The 12,047-nt window shown below is 44.5% G+C and overlaps 1 long non-coding RNA gene across 9 annotated transcripts in view; it reads right to left on the bottom strand.

Annotated features, from left to right (window-relative positions):
- The window catches only part of LOC102895780, a 659,008-nt gene that overhangs the window by 313,510 nt on the left and 333,451 nt on the right, over window positions 1–12,047 (bottom strand). For all 9 annotated transcript variants that reach the window (XR_003042515.1, XR_003042526.1, XR_003042522.1 and 6 more), the window contains one exon: window positions 4,843–4,941. This is a non-coding gene — a long non-coding RNA (uncharacterized LOC102895780). The remainder of the gene's footprint in view (window positions 1–4,842; window positions 4,942–12,047) is intronic.

The raw sequence follows: 12,047 nt of genomic DNA, 5'->3' as shown, positions 1-12,047 counted from the left end.
GCTTGTTTAATAAATAAACATGGAATTAAAGTATTTAAAGAGTTACAGATCCTCTTTTAGCTGCACTTCTAAAGGCCTTTTTTATTTGTCTATTTTTTGGTTGTTGTTTAATATTTCTCAAGCATTTGACCACTATACACTAATGAGCCAAGAACAAATGAATGAGTCACTGAATCACCCAGAATCATTCTAAGAACAAGGGAAGGTCAAAACATTTGCTCTCTTACCCCCAAAGCAGGATGAAAACTCTGTCTTGAAGAGCATTAACGGACTGAGTGTAAATTGCAAAATCCACACCAAAAATGGCAAAATTGAAGAGGTCTCTTTTAAGAAATCCAAGAAGAATAGCAAAGCAACATATAATTTAAACCTTTGATCTGAGCAGAACCAGCCTTGGCACACTTCTTAAACTTCTGAGTGTTCCTTCATCATGAAAAAAATGGGGGTAGGTCATGTTTAAACTCACCCTGGCTAGAAAGGCTGCTGGGATAAACCCCTCCACAAGATAAACACCTGCTGGCAACCGTTTACTGGAAGAAGTGGATCCTATCACTCAAGTAAGGTCCTCATTTATAAAGACTGCAATAATAATTTAAGAAGCCTATGGGACACTATTAAATGTAAAAATATCTGTGTCATAGGGGTACTAGAAGGAAAACAAGATGTTGAAGAGCTATTTGAAGAAATAATGATGGAAAACTTCCCTCACCTGGTGAAGGAAATAGACATACAACCCCAGGAAGCTCAGAGAGTCCCAAAAAAGAGGAATCCAAAGAGGCCCACGCCAAGACACATCATAATTAAAATGCCAAAGGTTAAAGACAAAGAAAGAATACTAAAAACAGCAAGAGGAAAGCAGCTAGTTCACTACAAGGGAGCTCCCATAAGACTGGCAGCTGATTTCTCAAAAGAAACTATGCAGGACAGAAGGGCTTGACACAAAATATTCAACGTGATGAAAACCTGGGATCTACAACCAAGAATACTTTATCCAGCAAAGCTATCACTGAGAGTCAAAGGACAGATAAAGAGCTTCCTAGACAAAAACAAGCTAAAGGAATTTATCAACACCAAGCCAGTATTACAAGAAATGTTGGAGGGACTTGTTTAAGAAGAAAAACGTGTATCAAAAACAGAATAAAGAATGGTAATAACTACATATCTATCAACGAGTACTTCAAATGGAAAAGAATTAAGTGCTCCAACCAACAGATAGAATGGCTGAATGGATAAGAAAACAAGACCCCTTCATATACTGCCTATAAGAGACTCACTTCAGACTAAAAAACACACACAGATTAAAAAAAGGGGGATGGGAAAAAATATCGCCTCGATGGACCTAAAGGGTGTTGTGCTGAATGAAATAGGTCAGATACAGACAAATATCACATGATTTCACATGCGTATGGAATCTAAAGAACAAAATAAACAACAACAACAACAAAAGCAGAAATAAACTCATAGATACAGAGAATATTTAGAGGGCTACTAACTAGATGGGCGGGGGGTGGGAGAACAAGAAAAGGCAAAGGGATTAAGAGGAACAAATGGATAGTTGAAGAATAGACATGGAGATGCAGAGTGTAGCTTGGGGAAGATGGTTAATAATGTGGTAATAAATATGTAAGGGGCGGAGGGTACTAGATTTAGTGGGGCGATCGCTTTACGAGTTATATGGATCTCTGATCACCATGCTCCACAAGTGAGACTGGTATATCACTGTATGCCAACTATAATTGAAAAAAAACCTTATTGAATTCTACACTGTAAATACGAGTAACTCATTGTTTATTATGTTTCAATAAAGCTGGTGGGGGGGAAGCCAAGATAACAGGAGAAAGAGGCAAAGACTGGAGAGGTTGACAGAGAGAGGGTGGGCAGGTGGGAGGGACAGAAATAGGGTTTCAGAAATTCAAGACTTCTGGTTTCCTCTCTTTCTAGAGTAGTCACTCCTCCTTGAAGAAGTAAATAAAACAGCACCATATGGGTACACCACTATGCAAATGAGGAGCCAGAGAGAAGAAATCTTGATGGCCAGTTAGAGCCAGAGACCCCGACAGAAGCCATGTGATGCCACCTCCTGGCACCCACCCCGCCCAGCGCCTTTGCATGCTGCTCCAGGGCTCTGCCCCTTGAGGGCTTCCAACTTCCGGCCACCTTGAGGGGCTTTTAGGCAGAGTGCCACAAAAGGTAAAATTAGAAACCAGGCTTCCTTCTTCTCCTCTCACTCTGTTAGTTACACATAATTTAGCATTAACTGAGAAACTCCCCCTTCCAACTTTCAGTGATGACAGTCCACTGAGCCGTGGCAGCTGCCTCCTCTCTGCCTCTAGCTCCTTCTCCCCCTGCCACCCCCAAACAAAGAACAGCTCGCCTCCAGCTCTGCACTCACCATTCTGTCTGTGCGCTCTTCTTCCTAAACGTGTGACCCTGGCAAGTGACTTAACTTCTTTGACCCTCATCTATGAAATGGGAATTAAAAATGTCCACCTGAAGGATTAAGGCCCAAATGCAAGAACGTGGGTGACATAAAGCAGCAAGCTGGGCACCCACCTCTCAGAGAAGATTCTTGTACGCATACTACTGTGAGTGTAGTCCCTCAGGTTTATAACCCCAAGTTCAGGTTTATAACCCCAACTATGATCCCGAAGAGCCAGGACCTGCTGCACTTGTTATTATGGGGGTCTACACCCCTGCAGGTGGCCAAAAAATGCTACGGATACCAGGGACAGAAACAAAAGATTCAGTGACTCTTTCCTTACCCCAAGGCCTCTCTTATGCCATTTATGTTTATCTAGAGGAGAAAATAAAGGCAGAAGTTTCAAGTTGTTTTTTCATAAGGGTCGAGGCTTGGTTCCTTTGAATATAATTTACATTTGCTTTATGGAGGCTGTAACTTTGGAAGGTACCCAGATGAAGCACAGTGAATGTAGGAACCTGGGACACCTACTCAAAGCCTGCCTCTGGCAGCTGAGGTTGGCAGGAAGTCCTGGACAGCTTTCTCAAGGGCGAGCACACACAGGGACACGCTTCCAGGTGGGGCATGGATGCACCTCATCTTTCTGTTGTAAAGATCCTCTCCTTTCCCCAAGACAAACATTCCCTTTTTATTGCACGGTGCGACTTTGAGAAAGCCACATGACCTCTCTGAGTCACAGTTCTACCATCTACGCACTGAGATTTTGAGGCTCCTGATTGCTAAGGTTCCTTTTAAGTCTCTTGTTCTGTGGTTTTTCCTGGAGCCATGAAGCCACATGGTCTCTGTTATGACTGTGGCCCCGCTTCCACGTTCTTTGGGCTGCAGGCTCCAAGTTTTCTGAAGGAGACCCTTAAGAGTTAGGATTCTCTTACTTGTACCTGCTCAGTCAGAAGTTCCAGAGCAGCTGCCTTGATAATATATCTTTGGGACAGGGCTGGGGACATAGGGAAGTAGAAACGTGAATTCAAGTGCTCATAAATAAATAAACACAAAGCAACCTGCCATTTCCCCCACTCAAATGAAGATTCATTGATACTAATCAATATCAAAGAAAGACAGGACTGGTACATTGGCTCCTTGAAGTAAATAACACAATTTTCTGGTTCAAAAATATACCCAATAGCTCATCACTATGTTCTTCATGATCTCAGGGTCTAGAAAACTATCCAGCCCTGTGAACCTGAGATCATGTACTATTTTCAAAATATTTTAAGCAATCACTGGCAAAATCAATTCTATAAAAACCTGACTTGACTAACCCAAGGCAGGGTTCGATTCTGCAGTTTGGTGGCTCTATTTATTAGGCAACTTGGGGCTCTGACTGTGGACCTGCGAGAGATGGAGTAGGCGAGAGTGGTCTGGAGTATAAATCTCACCGCCATTTTTTTTTTTTTAGGCGACACAACCCTTTGTTGCCCTCACAGATTACAAGGACCTTGTCATCTTACGATCCCTTGCTTTTTATTTTTTACGCCTACAGCACCTGGTCTTCCTAGTCACTGCCTGGTTTTGATCCTGAACACGACACTCCAAAGCTGCATGACCTTGGCAAGGTAATGAAACTTTCTCAGCCTCAGTTTTTTCATCTGCAAAATGAGGGTAAAAAAGGGCCTCCCTATAGAGCTGTTGTTAAGATTACATTAATCCCCGCACATACTTAGAACTTGAGTGGTTCCCATGTGGTAGACACTCAGTATATGTCATATTTTTTCACTTGTTTATTCCACTCGATTCCATTCCCTCTGCCAACCCTCATTTCAGGAACAGGGCATACAGTCACAAGCAAAACAAAGCTGGGGGAGAGAGGATATGAGATGGGGAGGACGTGCACTTTTAGGAAGAACGGCCAAGGAGACTTGCTTGATCCAGTGACACGGTGAGCATGTAGGCAGGGCCATGTCGGGCTGCCCAGGAGGCCCAGACGAAGGAAGCGCCCAACCTGCCTGCTCCCAGGAGCTCTGGCTGCTGCCCGAGACTCAGCCAGACAGAGCTTTCCTCTCTCACCCTTTCTCAGAAGGCAGCCTTCGTCTATGACCGGTCAACAAAGACGTACAAAAGCCCTATCACCTGTCCTCAACTGCGACGACTCTGAAGGGCCATCCTCGCTCCAGGGGTGCCTGTGGGACTGCAGGAGGGTGCCATCGAAAGCTCACCACCGTCCACCTTCTCCCTCTGCCCGGTCCTGCTTCCTCCCACATCACAGGTGTTCTCCCCAGGCCACTCCCTAATTAACCTCTTCCACGTGAACTTCAAAGCTCTAGACTCCTTCCCAAGAAATCTGACCTCTGACCTGGCCAAGTGACTTGTGCAATATCTTTGAGCGGGAAGCAGAGAGCGAGGGTTCGCTCCCGGGGCTGGGCTACCTGGCTTGGAGCCTCTTCTGTTATCAGATGACGCGTTTCCAGTCTGTCCCCGTCAGTGTGGCAGCAGGGAACTTCTTGGCATCGCTGAGCAACCCAGAGCTGTGGACACGAAAAAGAAAGGACGTGATCATTTCAAGACAGAAGACAATGAATTGCCCGACTGAAACCCAATGATGATGAACACACACCAATATATTTAGACGAGAAACACGGTATTTTAGAATTTGATCTTTTGCTACAAATTCTTAGTGCTTTGTCATATCTATATTCTATATACATACATGCATATTTACATACATGAATATATACATACACATTTAAAAACATCTCCTTCCAAGTAAGTTCCAGCTTTAATTTGGTTTCCTATGAGATTTGTTTTCTATGTTTTAGGATGTCATAGGACATCCTATATATTTATATACTTAAATGACTTTTTGGGAGCCCAAAAATGTGTTCTTCCTTCTAATCTCAACAGTGCACTTATTTTTATATCTGGATGCTGGAAAGGATACCAGCCTTTGGTTTCAGCCTGGATCCCAAACAATGCAGTCCCAAAAGCTGTCGCCACGGCAAGCAGGCACCGCAGACCCGCAGACCCGCAGACCCGCAGACTCGGAGACGGAACGCCGGTGTGTCTGACCTGAAACAGCACCATAAGTAGCTGGAGCAGAATCTGGGAGACCAGAGAAAACTAGAGCTACTACGATAGCAGAATCTTAGGGAGAACGAACACCAAACAAAACACCGGGACTCGAAGAACAGAACTAATGCCAGATTCGGCTAATTTTTATGAGTATTTGCTATATACATCGGGACCCGCTCCGGATATGTGCTTGCAAATTACATTCCTACAACGCCTCTCTTTGAAAGGGGGTATTAGATTCACCTTACAGGTGTGAAGACTGAGATTCAGGTCAGGTAAGTAACTTCCCAGAGTTCACACTCGGGAGTTACAGAGTGAGTGCTTCACCTCAGACTGGCCAACCCACAGCGCTATGCCCCAAAGCGATAATTTATTTCTATAATCACTAGAAATATAACTCAGGAAGGAAGTATCCAGTTCTTTCACAGTCCGACTCTTTCTAGCCCTGAGATGCAATATTGTAATCCTTGTTAAACTCGAGCCAGGCAGGTAGATTCTTTGGGTTTATCGACAAGTCTAAGTATCACCCCGCTCTGGAGGTATTTGTAAAGACTAAAATTTCTTCGCTCTCCCAGAATCACTTAGGCCTCCGCTGTGGCATTAACACCAGTGGCTGAATTCTATATTATCAGATTTGATAGAGAAAATTGTATAAAATTTCTAGTTGCTCAGAATCCTTCAGACAAGTTTCAGCCTCCCCTAGAGCCAATGAAAATGATATATTGGTTCTTAGTAAGAAATGATTAGAAGACAGGCCAAATGATATCTCTGCTAAGAATTAATGGCTGAATTCTAACTGATGCAGTGTTGGCCTCTTTCCATTTCAGAATCTTGGATGAACGTCTAAATCCTTGTAATGCATCGGAGCAAACATTACCTAAACCCTAACTGAAGTCTAGAAGAATCCAACAGGATCCTATCAGGCAGAAATGTGAGACATGAGACGGAAACACTATTTTTAACTGAACTCTCTGAGTGGTATGTCCCTGAGCATTTAACCTCTCTAAGCTTCCACTTCACCATCTGCTAAACGGGGATGTATACATGGTAGTTCACTTATCACGCGGGGTGAACACGAGCAACAAATGGTCCCTTTGGCTTGCTGGTAAGGTATTTGGCGAGCTACATTTAAAATTGTATTTTGGGTATTGGCTGCTTAATATTTAAAAATTGTAGTAATGCTCCCTCCTCATTACCTATGGCTCAACCACCTTCACAGTTGCCCACTGCCCAGTGCGACCACCTGAGCTTGGTCCTCAAGGCCTTTTGTGACCTGGCCTCAAGCTCCTACCTCTCCAGGCTCTACCGGCACAGCTGCCCTTCTCACTATAGTCAAAAGGCACCATTCCTGAGACCCACCGTTGGCTTTAACTTTGCACTGCTCTGTTCAGTCAGCTTCCCCTGTGAAGACTCTCTCTTGCCTTTGCTTCTGTCTGCCTGATAAAGTCAAGTTCATAATGTAAAGCCCAACTCACAAATGTGCCCCTAGAGAAAGCTTCTCTGCCTCTCTCTTGCCACCCCCTGGCCCCTATGGAACTTTGTCTATATCACCAAACAGGACCAAAAGGTTTCTGGTCATACTCAAGGTTACTTCTGGGATTAGCAGAACCATGATCCAGCAACTCAGGTCTCCTGGCTCCCCATCCTGCTCTCTTTCCACAGATGCTTCTACACAGACACACAGACACACACACACACACACACACACACACACACACACACACACACAGCACGCACGCACATTCTAGGAACTGTGGAAGATTCTGATGAGCACCCAAGACAGTTACCCCATGTTTAACAAAGCTAATCTACCCAGCCATTCTAATAAAATTGTGGAAATGCAATGGAGTGGACCCTAGGACTCACTCACGGCTGGCTCCGTCTCCTCAGATTAGGCAAAGGGAGCTGGGTACAGAACTTATTCAGATAATAATAAAGAACAAAAATGCACTAAGGGGCTCTAACTCCATCAAGGGTCGCTGACAAGGACAGATATCACCAAAGCAGGCTTCTGTGGTCACAGAAACAGTGACGCTTTTAGTCTCTGCAATATTTGGCTTTGATTCTGACAGTGGCAAGACTCACCAGATAAGGCCACTGGCTGCAGTAACAGGTTGGGTTTGGGCAGCAAAGCTGTCCACAAATGAAGAATTCAATTTGTGTCAATGAAAGCAAATGAATTTCAATTTAGTGGCGCCTCGATTCCACAACCTCAAAACAGAATTGCATCCCCTTCAATTAGAAAACATTCCTGTATGCAAAAATGGAAACACTGCTGGATGCATATATGTCATGAGAAGAGGGATTTTGCTATTATGTCCAATTAACCATAAATTATCAGGTATGAGATACCAAGAGGCTCTGTAGGCATCGAGAAAGTGGGAACAAAGAAGATTCTGCCTTAGAATGATAACATGGAGTCTTCTGCATAATATTGCACAATTATCTTGATAAATCCTCACAGAATCCATAAATGTTGCAAATAAGCCGCATAATTATCCCCATTTCACACATAAGAAAAATGAGGCTCAGAGATCTTAAATGAATTCCCCAAAGGAGAGACTTGGGACTGGAAACAGTCCCCAGTCCAGTGCTTTTTCCACCCTGCTAAACAGCCTTCCTACCCAGGGGATTTCAAGCACCATCAAATAGAGAAAGAGAAAATCAGAAAGAGTGAGCATCTATAAAAGGAAATGGAAAGTTCTACATTCCAAAAAAAACTGGTTGTTTCAGAAGTTATCAGGAAATAATAAATATTCATGGTTATTATTATTACTAATAAGACTGGAAGTTTTCCTATCTCAGCTTTTGGTCTTCACTCTCCATGGAATGTGTTTTTTACCAGGGAGAGAATGCAGTATGTTTAGAAAGGCAAGGAGATTTGGCTTCAGACAGACTTGGGTTCAAATACCAGCTCTGCTATTTACTAGTTATCTAATTCCTTTGAATCTGAATATCCTTATCACAAAATTAGGGACAATAATTCATATAGGGTAAGGAGTAAACAAAACAGCATGTGAAAAGTGTTTAACACAGCATACCTGGCATAGTAGGTACTCAAAAATATCTGGATCTAGAGAAACAAACTCCTTAATAGCATCTCGTCTGCTAATAATGAACAAATCTTTCAAAGAATGGCCTCATTCAATGTGGCCCCCCTGGGCGCTCAGCACCTCACCCTCTGTGAAGCAGGTACGTGTTCACGATTAGGGAATTAAATCACTGTCTTCAGGTCTCTGCCACTGGGCCAGGAACTAAATCGGCCATTTTATCTAAGAGCAATAATGTACTCTTTTTTCTTTATTAATGGAGTTGCTGACTTATTAGTTCAAATGAAACATGTCCTAAGCATCTGAAATAAATCCCGATACTGGGAAAGCAGTGGATGTCCGTTAACAATTTTTGAGCTAAGTGCCAGTCTCTCTGTAAAGCACATCCACCCACATTTGAGCCTTGCAAACAACTCTATAAGTAGACTCTGGAAAGAGAATTTTCCCTCCACGTTACAGGTTAGGAGCGGAGCCTCAGAGTCGCCCGAGCTCACGGAGCTCCTACAGTGGCTGAGCCGGAGTTCCCCCTCTAATGTTTTCCCCCTTTTCTTTAAGTCAAGGGCTCACTGCCATAGGCCCCCCCAAGTCACCATCATGCCAACATGCAGCAGAAAGTACCCAGGAGTGAGCAGGGACAGCCCGGAGTGGCAGACGCCTTCACCACTGACGCATGACCAGGGGGATTCTGCAGCAGGCCTGCACCCTACTCTGACTCCTCACTTGTGAAATGGGACAGCTCCTTACTTGGTTTAGATTTAAGTCAGTATCAAATTACCAAGTAGCCTGATTCATTTCAGAATTTCACATGTGTATCATGTTTCTCAGAAAGCCATTTGAAAGAGCAGCCTTTCTTTAAGTTTGCTTCTTCTTATTTCACTAAGAGACAATCTTTTCACGTTCACCTGTTATTTATGGAGTGAACACTGTGTACCCTCTGCCAGGTTCGGGGGATAGAGAAGCCGATGAGACAGACCCCATCCCTGCCCTCTAGTTTACTGAGAAAGAACGGACACAAGCACTAAACTGTGAGTTATTATGTAATCAAAATCCCAATGACTGCCACATGGGAGGGTTCTCGGGGACATCCTCTGGTCTCAGGATCAAGGAGGGCTTCCCTGAGCATGTGATGCTTAAGGAGAAAGCAGATGGATGAATACACGCTGCCTAGGAACTCGTGAGGGGTAATGATACTCCAGGTGAATGAAACAGCGCTCGCAAATTCATGGGAGGAACTGAAAGAAGACGAGGGTGGCTAAAGCATAGAGACCCAAGTGGAAGGGAAGAACTTGAGGAGCCGAAGGGAAGGCAGCATCGCTTTCAAAACCGCGAACTGGTCATGACTTTGGTCACTGGGAATATGTGGGTTTAGCCCAAAGCTCATGCCAGGTAATGAATTTGATATCTACAGAAGTCAAACCTAAACGAATGAAGAGTTCGACTGATTAACTTCTCTTTCTCTTTCTCTTTTTCTTCCACCTTCGTTTTCTTCTTGATCATCATGTCACTTTCTAAGTATGGTAATAGAGACAAAGAATTTCCTAAGAAATTGTACACGGAGGTACACACTCCCAGTTATAAGAAAAATACGTTCTGGGGATCTAATGCAGAGTGGCAGCTACAGTCAACAAGGCTGTGTCGATGGTTGCTAAAAGAGCAGATCTTAAAAGTTTTCACCCCAGCCTCCAAAATGGTACCTATGTGAGGTGATGCAAGTGTTTACTAACCTTAAAGTAAGTGGTGATCATTTTGGATCAAGTATCTATGTATGTATATTAAATCATCACTCTGTTCACCTAAAACTTACACAATGTTATATGTCAATTATAGCTCAACAATGTTGGGGGAAAAAACCTCAAAAACCGTTTAAAAAAAAGAAAGAGAAGTGGGGGGGAGGGAGAGAAAAAGGAAGGCAGGGACAAAGAGAAGTGGGGGGGAGGGAGAGAAAAAGGAAGGGAGGGACGGAGGGAGGGAGGGAGGGAGGAAGGAAAAAGCCAGTCCAGTGGAGTAAGAGGGAGGGAGGGAGGGAGGGAGGAAGGAAGGAAAAAGCCAGTCCAGTGGAGTACCCGGGAAGGAGAGGAACAGGTGTAAGTAACTAGCCAGCAGTCTTGGCCATGACGCCAAGATGAAAGGGAATTCTGCTATTAAATCAGCCACAGTAAACCAATGCACCTGCTATAAGTAATCACATACCTCCTTACTGCAATGCCTCCTTGCGTTCTAGGTACAGGTGTGGCAATAAGACAATCCACTTCCTCACAGTCTGGACGTCCCTAAGGACATATCAGCAGCCTCACTGCTACCCCTTTATCTCCACAGCCACCCAGTCAACAGATTTTCCAGTTGTCTCTCCTAAAATATGTGAAAATCTTTCCTCTTCCTATGATGACTGCCATTTCCTTTTATCCTCTCTCCCCTGGATCATGGCAAAAGTTTCCTTACCTCACCTTTAGCCAAACTGGTTCCCACCCCACCCACCCCCAACACTGACTTCAGCCGACCCTCCTCCTCAGGACCACCAACAGGCTGGCCCTCCAATGCGAATCTCAAATGCAGTTGCCACTGCTCGGCTTCAAATCCTACTGGGTGCATCACGGACTACAAGTCCAAACCCCTTAATGTGACAGCCTACAGGACCTGGCCCTGCCTCCCAGGAGCCTCATCCCTCTCCGAGCCTTGTATTGTACCTAGCTGTCCAGCAACACCAAATTTCTTATGGTTTCCAGCACCCAGAGCCACCAAGCTGTGCCTCTCCTCCAGGTCCTCTTGAATCCTGCTGATCTACTGGCAAACACATCTTTAAATTCCATCTCAGGCAGCCCCAACTCCTGGAAGCCTCCTCTGACCCTCGCTGTGCTCCTGTGTTCTCAGAATACCCTGTGCATATTCTTCTCCCTGAACTATCACTGTTACGTGTCCATTTGTGTCTCATCCCTCCACACCGGCATCTCTGAAACTCCCAACAAGGAGATGACTCGGAGGTGCATTCTGTGATGTAAGAGAAGTCGCTGGGGACTTCCGATGAAGGGAGTGATACAATGTAGTCAGTATTTTAAGATGAATCTCAGGGGAGACCGTAAAGTACATTATGGGAAGGACAGACTGGACGTAGGACAACGAGCTGGGAAGGGATGGGACACCAGGTGGAATTAGCTCTACATCGGGGATTCAGGATTTCGGTCCCAGCTCTACCACATGGTATGTGCAACCCTGAGCACACCACCTCTAGGAGTCTTGTTTCATTTACGAACAAAATAGAAAGGATAATTCATTCTGGACCATCTTACCAGATCTATGTGAGGACATTAAGAAATATAAATTCTAGTGAAGTTAGTAAGGCTAGTAATTAAAATCCGAATAGGTCCAAAATGAGCCAGTCTCTCCATCAATGAAGCCCTTTCGTGAAGTCGAATGAGTCCCCGAGCTCCCCAGTATTCTGTGTTGCAACGGGGGCCGAGATCACCCCTACGTGCCTGCCAGCTGAAAGCTGTCTCCCTGCATCTGAAGGGTTGTCA

This window comes from Pteropus alecto, unplaced genomic scaffold (genome assembly GCF_000325575.1).
Source record: "Pteropus alecto unplaced genomic scaffold, ASM32557v1 scaffold238, whole genome shotgun sequence".
Classification (NCBI taxonomy): domain Eukaryota; kingdom Metazoa; phylum Chordata; class Mammalia; order Chiroptera; family Pteropodidae; genus Pteropus; species Pteropus alecto.
This window is presented reverse-complemented; position numbering and strand designations above follow the sequence as displayed.